Raw genomic sequence first — 16,195 nt, forward strand, 5'->3', positions numbered from 1 at the left:
TTTCCAGTGGAAAGGTGTGAAATGACGAAAATACTGGTAATGTTTACAAGTCCGGGTACTTCTGGTGGCGTTTTCACGGGACTGTGCTTTCAAATATTAAGAGTTCATGTTTACAGAGCTCAGAATTGGTGTCTAAAGCCTTTGAATCACGAGAATAGTTTTTGTGTTTACAATTTAGGAGGATTGGCTTTGGCGTTTTTTTTGTGTGAATCAGTCAAAATGGTGGCGGTTCCAGTAAATACTTCTAAGCAAACTGTCTAATTGTGGTAAAACTGTTAAAATACACAATGAGAGTTCCCAGAAATGATTAAGAACGTGTAATAAACATCTCAAGTACACGTAAATAGATTCTTACTACATTTACTGTCGAATTAAACACGGAGGTTTACAGTGGAAAGCTGTGAAATGACGAAAATACTGGTAATGTTTACAAGTACGGGTACTTCTGGTGGCGTTTTCACGGGACTGTGCTTTCAAATATTAAGAGTTCATGTTTACAGAGCTCAGAATTGGTGTCTAAAGCCTTTGAATCACGAGAATAGTTTTTGTGTTTACAATTTAGGAGGATTGGCTTTGGCGTTTTTTTTGTGTGAATCAGTCAAAATGGTGGCGGTTCCAGTAAATACTTCTAAGCAAACTGTCTAATTGTGGTAAAACTGTTAAAATACACAATGAGAGTTCCCAGAAATGATTAAGAACGTGTAATAAACATCTCAAGTACACGTAAATAGATTCTTACTACATTTACTGTCGAATTCAACACGGAGGTTTCCAGTGGAAAGCTGTGAAATGACGAAAATACTGGTAATGTTTACAAGTACGGGTACTTCTGGTGGCGTTTTCACGGGACTGTGCTTTCAAATATTAAGAGTTCATGTTTACAGAGCTAAGAATTGGTGTTTAAAGCCTTTGAATCACGAGAATAGTTTTTGTGTTTACAATTTAGGAGGATTGGCTTTGGCGTTTTTTTTGTGTGAATCAGTTAAAATGGTGGCGGTTCCAGTAAATACTTCTAAGCAAACTGTCTAATTGTGGGAAAACTGTTAAAATACACAATGAGAGTTCCCAGAAATGATTAAGAACGTGTAATAAACCCCTCAAGTACACGTAAATAGATTCTTACTACATTTACTGTCGAATTCAACACGGAGGTTTCCAGTGGAAAGCTGTGAAATGACGAAAATACTGGTAATGTTTACAAGTACGGGTACCTCTGGTGGCGTTTTCACGGGACTGTGCTTTCAAATATTAAGAGTTCATGTTTACAGAGCTCAGAATTGGTGTCTAAAGCCTTTGAATCACGAGAATAGTTTTTGTGTTTACAATTTAGGAGGATTGGCTTTGGCGTTTTTTTTGTGTGAATCAGTCAAAATGGTGGCTGTTCCAGTAAATACTTCTAAGCAAACTGTCTAATTGTGGTAAAACTGTTAAAATACACAATGAGAGTTCCCAGAAATGATTAAGAACGTGTAATAAACCCCTCAAGTACACGTAAATAGATTCTTACTACATTTACTGTCGAATTCAACACGGAGGTTTCCAGTGGAAAGCTGTGAAATGACGAAAATACTGGTAATGTTTACAAGTACGGGTACTTCTGGTGGCGTTTTCACGGGACTGTGCTTTCAAATATTAAGAGTTCATGTTTACAGAGCTCGGAATTGTTGTCTAAAGCCTTTGAATCACGAGAATAGTTTTTGTGTTTACAATTTAGGAGGATTGGCTTTGGCGTTTTTTTTGTGTGAATCAGTCAAAATGGTGGCGGTTCCAGTAAATACTTCTAAGCAAACTGTCTAATTGTGGTAAAACTGTTAAAATACACAATGAGAGTTCCCAGAAATGATTAAGAACGTGTAATAAACATCTCAAGTACACGTAAATAGATTCTTACTACATTTACTGTCGAATTCAACACGGAGGTTTCCAGTGGAAAGCTGTGAAATGACGAAAATACTGGTAATGTTTACAAGTCCGGGTACTTCTGGTGGCGTTTTCACGGGACTGTGCTTTCAAATATTAAGAGTTCATGTTTACAGAGCTCAGAATTGGTGTCTAAAGCCTTTGAATCACGAGAATAGTTTTTGTGTTTACAATTTAGGAGGATTGGCTTTGGCGTTTTTTTTGTGTGAATCAGTCAAAATGGTGGCGGTTCCAGTAAATACTTCTAAGCAAACTGTCTAATTGTGGTAAAACTGTTAAAATACACAATGAGAGTTCCCAGAAATGATTAAGAACGTGTAATAAACATCTCAAGTACACGTAAATAGATTCTTACTACATTTACTGTCGAATTCAACACGGAGGTTTCCAGTGGAAAGCTGTGAAATGACGAAAATACTGGTAATGTTTACAAGTACGGGTACTTCTGGTGGCGTTTTCACGGGACTGTGCTTTCAAATATTAAGAGTTCATGTTTACAGAGCTCAGAATTGGTGTTTAAAGCCTTTGAATCACGAGAATAGTTTTTGTGTTTACAATTTAGGAGGATTGGCTTTGGCGTTTTTTTTGTGTGAATCAGTTAAAATGGTGGCGGTTCCAGTAAATACTTCTAAGCAAACTGTCTAATTGTGGTAAAACTGTTAAAATACACAATGAGAGTTCCCAGAAATGATTAAGAACGTGTAATAAACATCTCAAGTACACGTAAATAGATTCTTACTACATTTACTGTCGAATTCAACACGGAGGTTTCCAGTGGAAAGCTGTGAAATGACGAAAATACTGGTAATGTTTACAAGTACGGGTACTTCTGGTGGCGTTTTCACGGGACTGTGCTTTCAAATATTAAGAGTTCATGTTTACAGAGCTCAGAATTGGTGTCTAAAGCCTTTGAATCACGAGAATAGTTTTTGTGTTTACAATTTAGGAGGATTGGCTTTGGCGTTTTTTTTGTGTGAATCAGTCAAAATGGTGGCGGTTCCAGTAAATACTTCTAAGCAAACTGTCTAATTGTGGAAAAACTGTTAAAATACACAATGAGAGTTCCCAGAAATGATTAAGAACGTGTAATAAACCCCTCAAGAACACGTAAATAGATTCTTGCTACATTTACTGTCGAATTCAATCACGGAGGTTTCCAGTGGAAAGCTTTGAAATGACGAAAATACTGGTAATGTTTACAAGTCCGGGTACTTCGGGTGGCGTTTTCACGGGACTGTGCTTTCAATTATTACGAGTTCATGTTTACAGAGCTCAGAATTGGTGTCTAAAGCCTTTGAATCACGAGAATAGTTTTTGTGTTTACAATTTAGGAGGATTGGCTTTGGCGTTTTTTTTGTGTGAATCAGTTAAAATGGTGGCGGTTCCAGTAAATACTTCTAAGCAAACTGTCTAATTGTGGTAAAACTGTTAAAATACACAATGAGAGTTCCCAGAAATGATTAAGAACGTGTAATAAACATCTCAAGTACACGTAAATAGATTCTTACTACATTTACTGTCGAATTCAACACGGAGGTTTCCAGTGGAAAGCTGTGAAATGATGAAAATACTGGTAATGTTTACAAGTACGGGTACTTCTGGTGGCGTTTTCACGGGACTGTGCTTTCAAATATGAAGAGTTCATGTTTACAGAGCTAAGAATTGGTGTTTAAAGCCTTTGAATCACGAGAATAGTTTTTGTGTTTACAATTTAGGAGGATTGGCTTTGGCGTTTTTTTTGTGTGAATCAGTTAAAATGGTGGCGGTTCCAGTAAATACTTCTAAGCAAACTGTCTAATTGTGGTAAAACTGTTAAAATACACAATGAGAGTTCCCAGAAATGATTAAGAACATGTAATAAACCCCTCAAGTACACGTAAATAGATTCTTACTACATTTACTGTCGAATTCAACACGGAGGTTTCCAGTGGAAAGCTGTGAAATGACGAAAATACTGGTAATGTTTACAAGTCCGGGTACTTCTGGTGGCGTTTTCACGGGACTGTGCTTTCAAATATTAAGAGTTCATGTTTACAGAGCTCAGAATTGGTGTCTAAAGCCTTTGAATCACGAGAATAGTTTTTGTGTTTACAATTTAGGAGGATTGGCTTTGGCGTTTTTTTTGTGTGAATCAGTCAAAATGGTGGCGGTTCCAGTAAATACTTCTAAGCAAACTGTCTAATTGTGGTAAAACTGTTAAAATACACAATGAGAGTTCCCAGAAATGATTAAGAACGTGTAATAAACATCTCAAGTACACGTAAATAGATTCTTACTACATTTACTGTCGAATTCAACACGGAGGTTTCCAGTGGAAAGCTGTGAAATGACGAAAATACTGGTAATGTTTACAAGTACGGGTACTTCTGGTGGTGTTTTCACGGGACTGTGCTTTCAAATATTAAGAGTTCATGTTTACAGAGCTCAGAATTGGTGTCTAAAGCCTTTGAATCACGAGAATAGTTTTTGTGTTTACAATTTAGGAGGATTGGCTTTGGCGTTTTTTTTGTGTGAATCAGTCAAAATGGTGGCGGTTCCAGTAAATACTTCTAAGCAAACTGTCTAATTGTGGTAAAACTGTTAAAATACACAATGAGAGTTCCCAGAAATGATTAATAACGTGTAATAAACATCTCAAGTACACGTAAATAGATACTTACTACATTTACTGTCGAATTCAACACGGAGGTTTCCAGTGGAAAGCTGTGAAATGACGAAAATACTGGTAATGTTTACAAGTACGGGTACTTCTGGTGGCGTTTTCACGGGACTGTGCTTTCAAATATTAAGAGTTCATGTTTACAGAGCTCAGAATTGGTGTCTAAAGCCTTTGAATCACGAGAATAGTTTTTGTGTTTACAATTTAGGAGGATTGGCTTTGGCGTTTTTTTTGTGTGAATCAGTCAAAATGGTGGCGGTTCCAGTAAATACTTCTAAGCAAACTGTCTAATTGTGGTAAAACTGTTAAAATACACAAAGAGAGTTCCCAGAAATGATTAAGAACGTGTAATAAACATCTCAAGTACACGTAAATAGATTCTTACTACATTTACTGTCGAATTCAACACGGAGGTTTCCAGTGGAAAGCTGTGAAATGACGAAAATACTGGTAATGTTTACAAGTACGGGTACTTCTGGTGGTGTTTTCACGGGACTGTGCTTTCAAATATTAAGAGTTCATGTTTACAGAGCTCAGAATTGGTGTCTAAAGCCTTTGAATCACGAGAATAGTTTTTGTGTTTACAATTTAGGAGGATTGGCTTTGGCGTTTTTTTTGTGTGAATCAGTCAAAATGGTGGCGGTTCCAGTAAATACTTCTAAGCAAACTGTCTAATTGTGGTAAAACTGTTAAAATACACAATGAGAGTTCCCAGAAATGATTAAGAACGTGTAATAAACATCTCAAGTACACGTAAATAGATTCTTACTACATTTACTGTCGAATTCAACACGGAGGTTTCCAGTGGAAAGCTTTGAAATGACGAAAATACTGGTAATGTTTACAAGTCCGGGTACTTCGGGTGGCGTTTTCACGGGACTGTGCTTTCAATTATTACGAGTTCATGTTTACAGAGCTCAGAATTGGTGTCTAAAGCCTTTGAATCACGAGAATAGTTTTTGTGTTTACAATTTAGGAGGATTGGCTTTGGCGTTTTTTTTGTGTGAATCAGTCAAAATGGTGGCGGTTCCAGTAAATACTTCTAAGCAAACTGTCTAATTGTGGTAAAACTGTTAAAATACACAATGAGAGTTCCCAGAAATGATTAAGAACGTGTAATAAACATCTCAAGTACACGTAAATAGATTCTTACTACATTTACTGTCGAATTCAATCACGGAGGTTTCCAGTGGAAAGCTGTGAAATGACGAAAATACTGGTAATGTTTACAAGTCCGGGTACTTCTGGTGGCGTTTTCACGGGACTGTGCTTTCAAATATTAAGAGTTCATGTTTACAGAGCTCAGAATTGGTGTCTAAAGCCTTTGAATCACGAGAATATTTTTTTTGTTTACAATTTAGGAGGATTGGCTTTGGCGTTTTTTTTTGTGTGAATCAGTTAAAATGGTGGCGGTTCCAGTAAATACTTCTAAGCAAACTGTCTAATTGTGGTAAAACTGTTAAAATACACAATGAGAGTTCCCAGAAATGATTAAGAACGTGTAATAAACATCTCAAGTACACGTAAATAGATTCTTACTACATTTACTATCGAATTCAATCACGGAGGTTTCCAGTGGAAAGGTGTGAAATGACGAAAATACTGGTAATGTTTACAAGTCCGGGTACTTCTGGTGGCGTTTTCACGGGACTGTGCTTTCAAATATTAAGAGTTCATGTTTACAGAGCTCAGAATTGGTGTCTAAAGCCTTTGAATCACGAGAATAGTTTTTGTGTTTACAATTTAGGAGGATTGGCTTTGGCGTTTTTTTTGTGTGAATCAGTCAAAATGGTGGCGGTTCCAGTAAATACTTCTAAGCAAACTGTCTAATTGTGGTAAAACTGTTAAAATACACAATGAGAGTTCCCAGAAATGATTAAGAACGTGTAATAAACATCTCAAGTACACGTAAATAGATTCTTACTACATTTACTGTCGAATTAAACACGGAGGTTTACAGTGGAAAGCTGTGAAATGACGAAAATACTGGTAATGTTTACAAGTACGGGTACTTCTGGTGGCGTTTTCACGGGACTGTGCTTTCAAATATTAAGAGTTCATGTTTACAGAGCTCAGAATTGGTGTCTAAAGCCTTTGAATCACGAGAATAGTTTTTGTGTTTACAATTTAGGAGGATTGGCTTTGGCGTTTTTTTTGTGTGAATCAGTCAAAATGGTGGCGGTTCCAGTAAATACTTCTAAGCAAACTGTCTAATTGTGGTAAAACTGTTAAAATACACAATGAGAGTTCCCAGAAATGATTAAGAACGTGTAATAAACATCTCAAGTACACGTAAATAGATTCTTACTACATTTACTGTCGAATTCAACACGGAGGTTTCCAGTGGAAAGCTGTGAAATGACGAAAATACTGGTAATGTTTACAAGTACGGGTACTTCTGGTGGCGTTTTCACGGGACTGTGCTTTCAAATATTAAGAGTTCATGTTTACAGAGCTAAGAATTGGTGTTTAAAGCCTTTGAATCACGAGAATAGTTTTTGTGTTTACAATTTAGGAGGATTGGCTTTGGCGTTTTTTTTGTGTGAATCAGTTAAAATGGTGGCGGTTCCAGTAAATACTTCTAAGCAAACTGTCTAATTGTGGTAAAACTGTTAAAATACACAATGAGAGTTCCCAGAAATGATTAAGAACGTGTAATAAACCCCTCAAGTACACGTAAATAGATTCTTACTACATTTACTGTCGAATTCAACACGGAGGTTTCCAGTGGAAAGCTGTGAAATGACGAAAATACTGGTAATGTTTACAAGTACGGGTACCTCTGGTGGCGTTTTCACGGGACTGTGCTTTCAAATATTAAGAGTTCATGTTTACAGAGCTCAGAATTGGTGTCTAAAGCCTTTGAATCACGAGAATAGTTTTTGTGTTTACAATTTAGGAGGATTGGCTTTGGCGTTTTTTTTGTGTGAATCAGTCAAAATGGTGGCTGTTCCAGTAAATACTTCTAAGCAAACTGTCTAATTGTGGTAAAACTGTTAAAATACACAATGAGAGTTCCCAGAAATGATTAAGAACGTGTAATAAACCCCTCAAGTACACGTAAATAGATTCTTACTACATTTACTGTCGAATTCAACACGGAGGTTTCCAGTGGAAAGCTGTGAAATGACGAAAATACTGGTAATGTTTACAAGTACGGGTACTTCTGGTGGCGTTTTCACTGGACTGTGCTTTCAAATATTAAGAGTTCATGTTTACAGAGCTCAGAATTGGTGTCTAAAGCCTTTGAATCACGAGAATAGTTTTTGTGTTTACAATTTAGGAGGATTGGCTTTGGCGTTTTTTTTGTGTGAATCAGTCAAAATGGTGGCGGTTCCAGTAAATACTTCTAAGCAAACTGTCTAATTGTGGAAAAACTGTTAAAATACACAATGAGAGTTCCCAGAAATGATTAAGAACGTGTAATAAACCCCTCAAGAACACGTAAATAGATTCTTGCTACATTTACTGTCGAATTCAATCACGGAGGTTTCCAGTGGAAAGCTTTGAAATGACGAAAATACTGGTAATGTTTACAAGTCCGGGTACTTCTTGTGGCGTTTTCACGGGACTGTGCTTTCAATTATTACGAGTTCATGTTTACAGAGCTCAGAATTGGTGTCTAAAGCCTTTGAATCACGAGAATAGTTTTTGTGTTTACAATTTAGGAGGATTGGCTTTGGCGTTTTTTTTGTGTGAATCAGTTAAAATGGTGGCGGTTCCAGTAAATACTTCTAAGCAAACTGTCTAATTGTGGTAAAACTGTTAAAATACACAATGAGAGTTCCCAGAAATGATTAAGAACGTGTAATAAACATCTCAAGTACACGTAAATAGATTCTTACTACATTTACTGTCGAATTCAACACGGAGGTTTCCAGTGGAAAGCTGTGAAATGATGAAAATACTGGTAATGTTTACAAGTACGGGTACTTCTGGTGGCGTTTTCACGGGACTGTGCTTTCAAATATTAAGAGTTCATGTTTACAGAGCTAAGAATTGGTGTTTAAAGCCTTTGAATCACGAGAATAGTTTTTGTGTTTACAATTTAGGAGGATTGGCTTTGGCGTTTTTTTTGTGTGAATCAGTTAAAATGGTGGCGGTTCCAGTAAATACTTCTAAGCAAACTGTCTAATTGTGGTAAAACTGTTAAAATACACAATGAGAGTTCCCAGAAATGATTAAGAACGTGTAATAAACCCCTCAAGTACACGTAAATAGATTCTTACTACATTTACTGTCGAATTCAACACGGAGGTTTCCAGTGGAAAGCTGTGAAATGACGAAAATACTGGTAATGTTTACAAGTCCGGGTACTTCTGGTGGCGTTTTCACGGGACTGTGCTTTCAAATATTAAGAGTTCATGTTTACAGAGCTCAGAATTGGTGTCTAAAGCCTTTGAATCACGAGAATAGTTTTTGTGTTTACAATTTAGGAGGATTGGCTTTGGCGTTTTTTTTGTGTGAATCAGTCAAAATGGTGGCGGTTCCAGTAAATACTTCTAAGCAAACTGTCTAATTGTGGTAAAACTGTTAAAATACACAAAGAGAGTTCCCAGAAATGATTAAGAACGTGTAATAAACATCTCAAGTACACGTAAATAGATTCTTACTACATTTACTGTCGAATTCAACACGGAGGTTTCCAGTGGAAAGCTGTGAAATGACGAAAATACTGGTAATGTTTACAAGTACGGGTACTTCTGGTGGTGTTTTCACGGGACTGTGCTTTCAAATATTAAGAGTTCATGTTTACAGAGCTCAGAATTGGTGTCTAAAGCCTTTGAATCACGAGAATAGTTTTTGTGTTTACAATTTAGGAGGATTGGCTTTGGCGTTTTTTTTGTGTGAATCAGTCAAAATGGTGGCGGTTCCAGTAAATACTTCTAAGCAAACTGTCTAATTGTGGTAAAACTGTTAAAATACACAATGAGAGTTCCCAGAAATGATTAAGAACGTGTAATAAACATCTCAAGTACACGTAAATAGATTCTTACTACATTTACTGTCGAATTCAACACGGAGGTTTCCAGTGGAAAGCTGTGAAATGACGAAAATACTGGTAATGTTTACAAGTCCGGGTACTTCTTGTGGCGTTTTCACGGGACTGTGCTTTCAATTATTACGAGTTCATGTTTACAGAGCTCAGAATTGGTGTCTAAAGCCTTTGAATCACGAGAATAGTTTTTGTGTTTACAATTTAGGAGGATTGGCTTTGGCGTTTTTTTTGTGTGAATCAGTTAAAATGGTGGCGGTTCCAGTAAACAGTTCTAAGCAAACTGTCTAATTGTGGTAAAACTGTTAAAATACACAATGAGAGTTCCCAGAAATGATTAAGAACGTGTAATAAACATCTCAAGTACACGTAAATAGATTCTTACTACATTTACTGTCGAATTCAACACGGAGGTTTCCAGTGGAAAGCTGTGAAATGACGAAAATACTGGTAATGTTTACAAGTCCGGGTACTTCTTGTGGCGTTTTCACGGGACTGTGCTTTCAATTATTACGAGTTCATGTTTACAGAGCTCAGAGTTGGTGTCTAAAGCCTTTGAATCACGAGAATAGTTTTTGTGTTTACAATTTAGGAGGATTGGCTTTGGCGTTTTTTTTGTGTGAATCAGTTAAAATGGTGGCGGTTCCAGTAAATACTTCTAAGCAAACTGTCTAATTGTGGTAAAACTGTTAAAATACACAATGAGAGTTCCCAGAAATGATTAAGAACGTGTAATAAACATCTCAAGTACACGTAAATAGATTCTTACTACATTTACTGTCGAATTCAACACGGAGGTTTCCAGTGGAAAGCTGTGAAATGACGAAAATACTGGTAATGTTTACAAGTCCGGTACTTCTGGTGGCGTTTTCACGGGACTGTGCTTTCAAATATTAAGAGTTCATGTTTACAGAGCTCAGAATTGGTGTCTAAAGCCTTTGAATCACGAGAATAGTTTTTGTGTTTACAATTTAGGAGGATTGGCTTTGGCGTTTTTTTTTGTGTGAATCAGTCAAAATGGTGGTGGTTCCAGTAAATACTTCTAAGCAAACTGTCTAATTGTGGTAAAACTGTTAAAATACACAATGAGAGTTCCCAGAAATGATTAAGAACGTGTAATAAACATCTCAAGTACACGTAAATAGATTCTCACTACATTTACTGTCGAATTCAACACGGAGGTTTCCAGTGGAAAGCTTTGAAATGACGAAAATACTGGTAATGTTTACAAGTCCGGGTACTTCGGGTGGCGTTTTCACGGGACTGTGCTTTCAATTATTACGAGTTCATGTTTACAGAGCTCAGAATTGGTGTCTAAAGCCTTTGAATCACGAGAATAGTTTTTGTGTTTACAATTTAGGAGGATTGGCTTTGGCGTTTTTTTTGTGTGAATCAGTCAAAATGGTGGCGGTTCCAGTAAATACTTCTAAGCAAACTGTCTAATTGTGGTAAAACTGTTAAAATACACAATGAGAGTTCCCAGAAATGATTAAGAACGTGTAATAAACATCTCAAGTACACGTAAATAGATTCTTACTACATTTACTGTCGAATTCAATCACGGAGGTTTCCAGTGGAAAGCTGTGAAATGACGAAAATACTGGTAATGTTTACAAGTCCGGGTACTTCTGGTGGCGTTTTCACGGGACTGTGCTTTCAAATATTAAGAGTTCATGTTTACAGAGCTCAGAATTGGTGTCTAAAGCCTTTGAATCACGAGAATATTTTTTTTGTTTACAATTTAGGAGGATTGGCTTTGGCGTTTTTTTGTGTGTGAATCAGTTAAAATGGTGGCGGTTCCAGTAAATACTTCTAAGCAAACTGTCTAATTGTGGTAAAACTGTTAAAATACACAATGAGAGTTCCCAGAAATGATTAAGAACGTGTAATAAACATCTCAAGTACACGTAAATAGATTCTTACTACATTTACTGTCGAATTCAATCACGGAGGTTTCCAGTGGAAAGGTGTGAAATGACGAAAATACTGGTAATGTTTACAAGTCCGGGTACTTCTGGTGGCGTTTTCACGGGACTGTGCTTTCAAATATTAAGAGTTCATGTTTACAGAGCTCAGAATTGGTGTCTAAAGCCTTTGAATCACGAGAATAGTTTTTGTGTTTACAATTTAGGAGGATTGGCTTTGGCGTTTTTTTTGTGTGAATCAGTCAAAATGGTGGCGGTTCCAGTAAATACTTCTAAGCAAACTGTCTAATTGTGGTAAAACTGTTAAAATACACAATGAGAGTTCCCAGAAATGATTAAGAACGTGTAATAAACATCTCAAGTACACGTAAATAGATTCTTACTACATTTACTGTCGAATTAAACACGGAGGTTTACAGTGGAAAGCTGTGAAATGACGAAAATACTGGTAATGTTTACAAGTACGGGTACTTCTGGTGGCGTTTTCACGGGACTGTGCTTTCAAATATTAAGAGTTCATGTTTACAGAGCTCAGAATTGGTGTCTAAAGCCTTTGAATCACGAGAATAGTTTTTGTGTTTACAATTTAGGAGGATTGGCTTTGGCGTTTTTTTTGTGTGAATCAGTCAAAATGGTGGCGGTTCCAGTAAATACTTCTAAGCAAACTGTCTAATTGTGGTAAAACTGTTAAAATACACAATGAGAGTTCCCAGAAATGATTAAGAACGTGTAATAAACATCTCAAGTACACGTAAATAGATTCTTACTACATTTACTGTCGAATTCAACACGGAGGTTTCCAGTGGAAAGCTGTGAAATGACGAAAATACTGGTAATGTTTACAAGTACGGGTACTTCTGGTGGCGTTTTCACGGGACTGTGCTTTCAAATATTAAGAGTTCATGTTTACAGAGCTAAGAATTGGTGTTTAAAGCCTTTGAATCACGAGAATAGTTTTTGTGTTTACAATTTAGGAGGATTGGCTTTGGCGTTTTTTTTGTGTGAATCAGTTAAAATGGTGGCGGTTCCAGTAAATACTTCTAAGCAAACTGTCTAATTGTGGGAAAACTGTTAAAATACACAATGAGAGTTCCCAGAAATGATTAAGAACGTGTAATAAACCCCTCAAGTACACGTAAATAGATTCTTACTACATTTACTGTCGAATTCAACACGGAGGTTTCCAGTGGAAAGCTGTGAAATGACGAAAATACTGGTAATGTTTACAAGTCCGGGTACTTCTGGTGGCGTTTTCACGGGACTGTGCTTTCAAATATTAAGAGTTCATGTTTACAGAGCTCAGAATTGGTGTCTAAAGCCTTTGAATCACGAGAATAGTTTTTGTGTTTACAATTTAGGAGGATTGGCTTTGGCGTTTTTTTTGTGTGAATCAGTCAAAATGGTGGCGGTTCCAGTAAATACTTCTAAGCAAACTGTCTAATTGTGGTAAAACTGTTAAAATACACAATGAGAGTTCCCAGAAATGATTAAGAACGTGTAATAAACATCTCAAGTACACGTAAATAGATTCTTACTACATTTACTGTCGAATTCAACACGGAGGTTTCCAGTGGAAAGCTGTGAAATGACGAAAATACTGGTAATGTTTACAAGTACGGGTACTTCTGGTGGTGTTTTCACGGGACTGTGCTTTCAAATATTAAGAGTTCATGTTTACAGAGCTCAGAATTGGTGTCTAAAGCCTTTGAATCACGAGAATAGTTTTTGTGTTTACAATTTAGGAGGATTGGCTTTGGCGTTTTTTTTGTGTGAATCAGTCAAAATGGTGGCGGTTCCAGTAAATACTTCTAAGCAAACTGTCTAATTGTGGTAAAACTGTTAAAATACACAATGAGAGTTCCCAGAAATGATTAAGAACGTGTAATAAACATCTCAAGTACACGTAAATAGATTCTTACTACATTTACTGTCGAATTCAACACGGAGGTTTCCAGTGGAAAGCTGTGAAATGATGAAAATACTGGTAATGTTTACAAGTACGGGTACTTCTGGTGGCGTTTTCACGGGACTGTGCTTTCAAATATTAAGAGTTCATGTTTACAGAGCTCAGAATTGGTGTCTAAAGCCTTTGAATCACGAGAATAGTTTTTGTGTTTACAATTTAGGAGGATTGGCTTTGGCGTTTTTTTTGTGTGAATCAGTCAAAATGGTGGCGGTTCCAGTAAATACTTCTAAGCAAACTGTCTAATTGTGGAAAAACTGTTAAAATACACAATGAGAGTTCCCAGAAATGATTAAGAACGTGTAATAAACCCCTCAAGAACACGTAAATAGATTCTTGCTACATTTACTGTCGAATTCAATCACGGAGGTTTCCAGTGGAAAGCTTTGAAATGACGAAAATACTGGTAATGTTTACAAGTCCGGGTACTTCGGGTGGCGTTTTCACGGGACTGTGCTTTCAATTATTACGAGTTCATGTTTACAGAGCTCAGAATTGGTGTCTAAAGCCTTTGAATCACGAGAATAGTTTTTGTGTTTACAATTTAGGAGGATTGGCTTTGGCGTTTTTTTTGTGTGAATCAGTTAAAATGGTGGCGGTTCCAGTAAATACTTCTAAGCAAACTGTCTAATTGTGGTAAAACTGTTAAAATACACAATGAGAGTTCCCAGAAATGATTAAGAACGTGTAATAAACATCTCAAGTACACGTAAATAGATTCTTACTACATTTACTGTCGAATTCAACACGGAGGTTTCCAGTGGAAAGCTGTGAAATGATGAAAATACTGGTAATGTTTACAAGTACGGGTACTTCTGGTGGCGTTTTCACGGGACTGTGCTTTCAAATATTAAGAGTTCATGTTTACAGAGCTAAGAATTGGTGTTTAAAGCCTTTGAATCACGAGAATAGTTTTTGTGTTTACAATTTAGGAGGATTGGCTTTGGCGTTTTTTTTGTGTGAATCAGTTAAAATGGTGGCGGTTCCAGTAAATACTTCTAAGCAAACTGTCTAATTGTGGTAAAACTGTTAAAATACACAATGAGAGTTCCCAGAAATGATTAAGAACGTGTAATAAACCCCTCAAGTACACGTAAATAGATTCTTACTACATTTACTGTCGAATTCAACACGGAGGTTTCCAGTGGAAAGCTGTGAAATGACGAAAATACTGGTAATGTTTACAAGTCCGGGTACTTCTGGTGGCGTTTTCACGGGACTGTGCTTTCAAATATTAAGAGTTCATGTTTACAGAGCTCAGAATTGGTGTCTAAAGCCTTTGAATCACGAGAATAGTTTTTGTGTTTACAATTTAGGAGGATTGGCTTTGGCGTTTTTTTTGTGTGAATCAGTCAAAATGGTGGCGGTTCCAGTAAATACTTCTAAGCAAACTGTCTAATTGTGGTAAAACTGTTAAAATACACAAAGAGAGTTCCCAGAAATGATTAAGAACGTGTAATAAACATCTCAAGTACACGTAAATAGATTCTTACTACATTTACTGTCGAATTCAACACGGAGGTTTCCAGTGGAAAGCTGTGAAATGACGAAAATACTGGTAATGTTTACAAGTACGGGTACTTCTGGTGGTGTTTTCACGGGACTGTGCTTTCAAATATTAAGAGTTCATGTTTACAGAGCTCAGAATTGGTGTCTAAAGCCTTTGAATCACGAGAATAGTTTTTGTGTTTACAATTTAGGAGGATTGGCTTTGGCGTTTTTTTTGTGTGAATCAGTCAAAATGGTGGCGGTTCCAGTAAATACTTCTAAGCAAACTGTCTAATTGTGGTAAAACTCTTAAAATACACAATGAGAGTTCCCAGAAATGATTAAGAACGTGTAATAAACATCTCAAGTACACGTAAATAGATACTTACTACATTTACTGTCGAATTCAACACGGAGGTTTCCAGTGGAAAGCTGTGAAATGACGAAAATACTGGTAATGTTTACAAGTACGGGTACTTCTGGTGGCGTTTTCACGGGACTGTGCTTTCAAATATTAAGAGTTCATGTTTACAGAGCTCAGAATTGGTGTCTAAAGCCTTTGAATCACGAGAATAGTTTTTGTGTTTACAATTTAGGAGGATTGGCTTTGGCGTTTTTTTTGTGTGAATCAGTCAAAATGGTGGTGGTTCCAGTAAATACTTCTAAGCAAACTGTCTAATTGTGGTAAAACTGTTAAAATACACAATGAGAGTTCCCAGAAATGATTAAGAACGTGTAATAAACATCTCAAGTACACGTAAATAGATTCTTACTACATTTACTGTCGAATTCAACACGGAGGTTTCCAGTGGAAAGCTGTGAAATGACGAAAATACTGGTAATGTTTACAAGTACGGGTACTTCTGGTGGCGTTTTCACGGGACTGTGCTTTCAAATATTAAGAGTTCATGTTTACAGAGCTAAGAATTGGTGTTTAAAGCCTTTGAATCACGAGAATAGTTTTTGTGTTTACAATTTAGGAGGATTGGCTTTGGCGTTTTTTTTGTGTGAATCAGTTAAAATGGTGGCGGTTCCAGTAAATACTTCTAAGCAAACTGTCTAATTGTGGGAAAACTGTTAAAATACACAATGAGAGTTCCCAGAAATGATTAAGAACGTGTAATAAACCCCTCAAGTACACGTAAATAGATTCTTACTACATTTACTGTCGAATTCAACACGGAGGTTTCCAGTGGAAAGCTGTGAAATGACGAAAATACTGGTAATGTTTACAAGTACGGGTA

The sequence above is a fragment of the Myotis daubentonii genome, unplaced genomic scaffold (assembly GCF_963259705.1).
Source record: "Myotis daubentonii unplaced genomic scaffold, mMyoDau2.1 SCAFFOLD_42, whole genome shotgun sequence".
Taxonomy (NCBI): Eukaryota; Metazoa; Chordata; class Mammalia; order Chiroptera; family Vespertilionidae; genus Myotis; species Myotis daubentonii.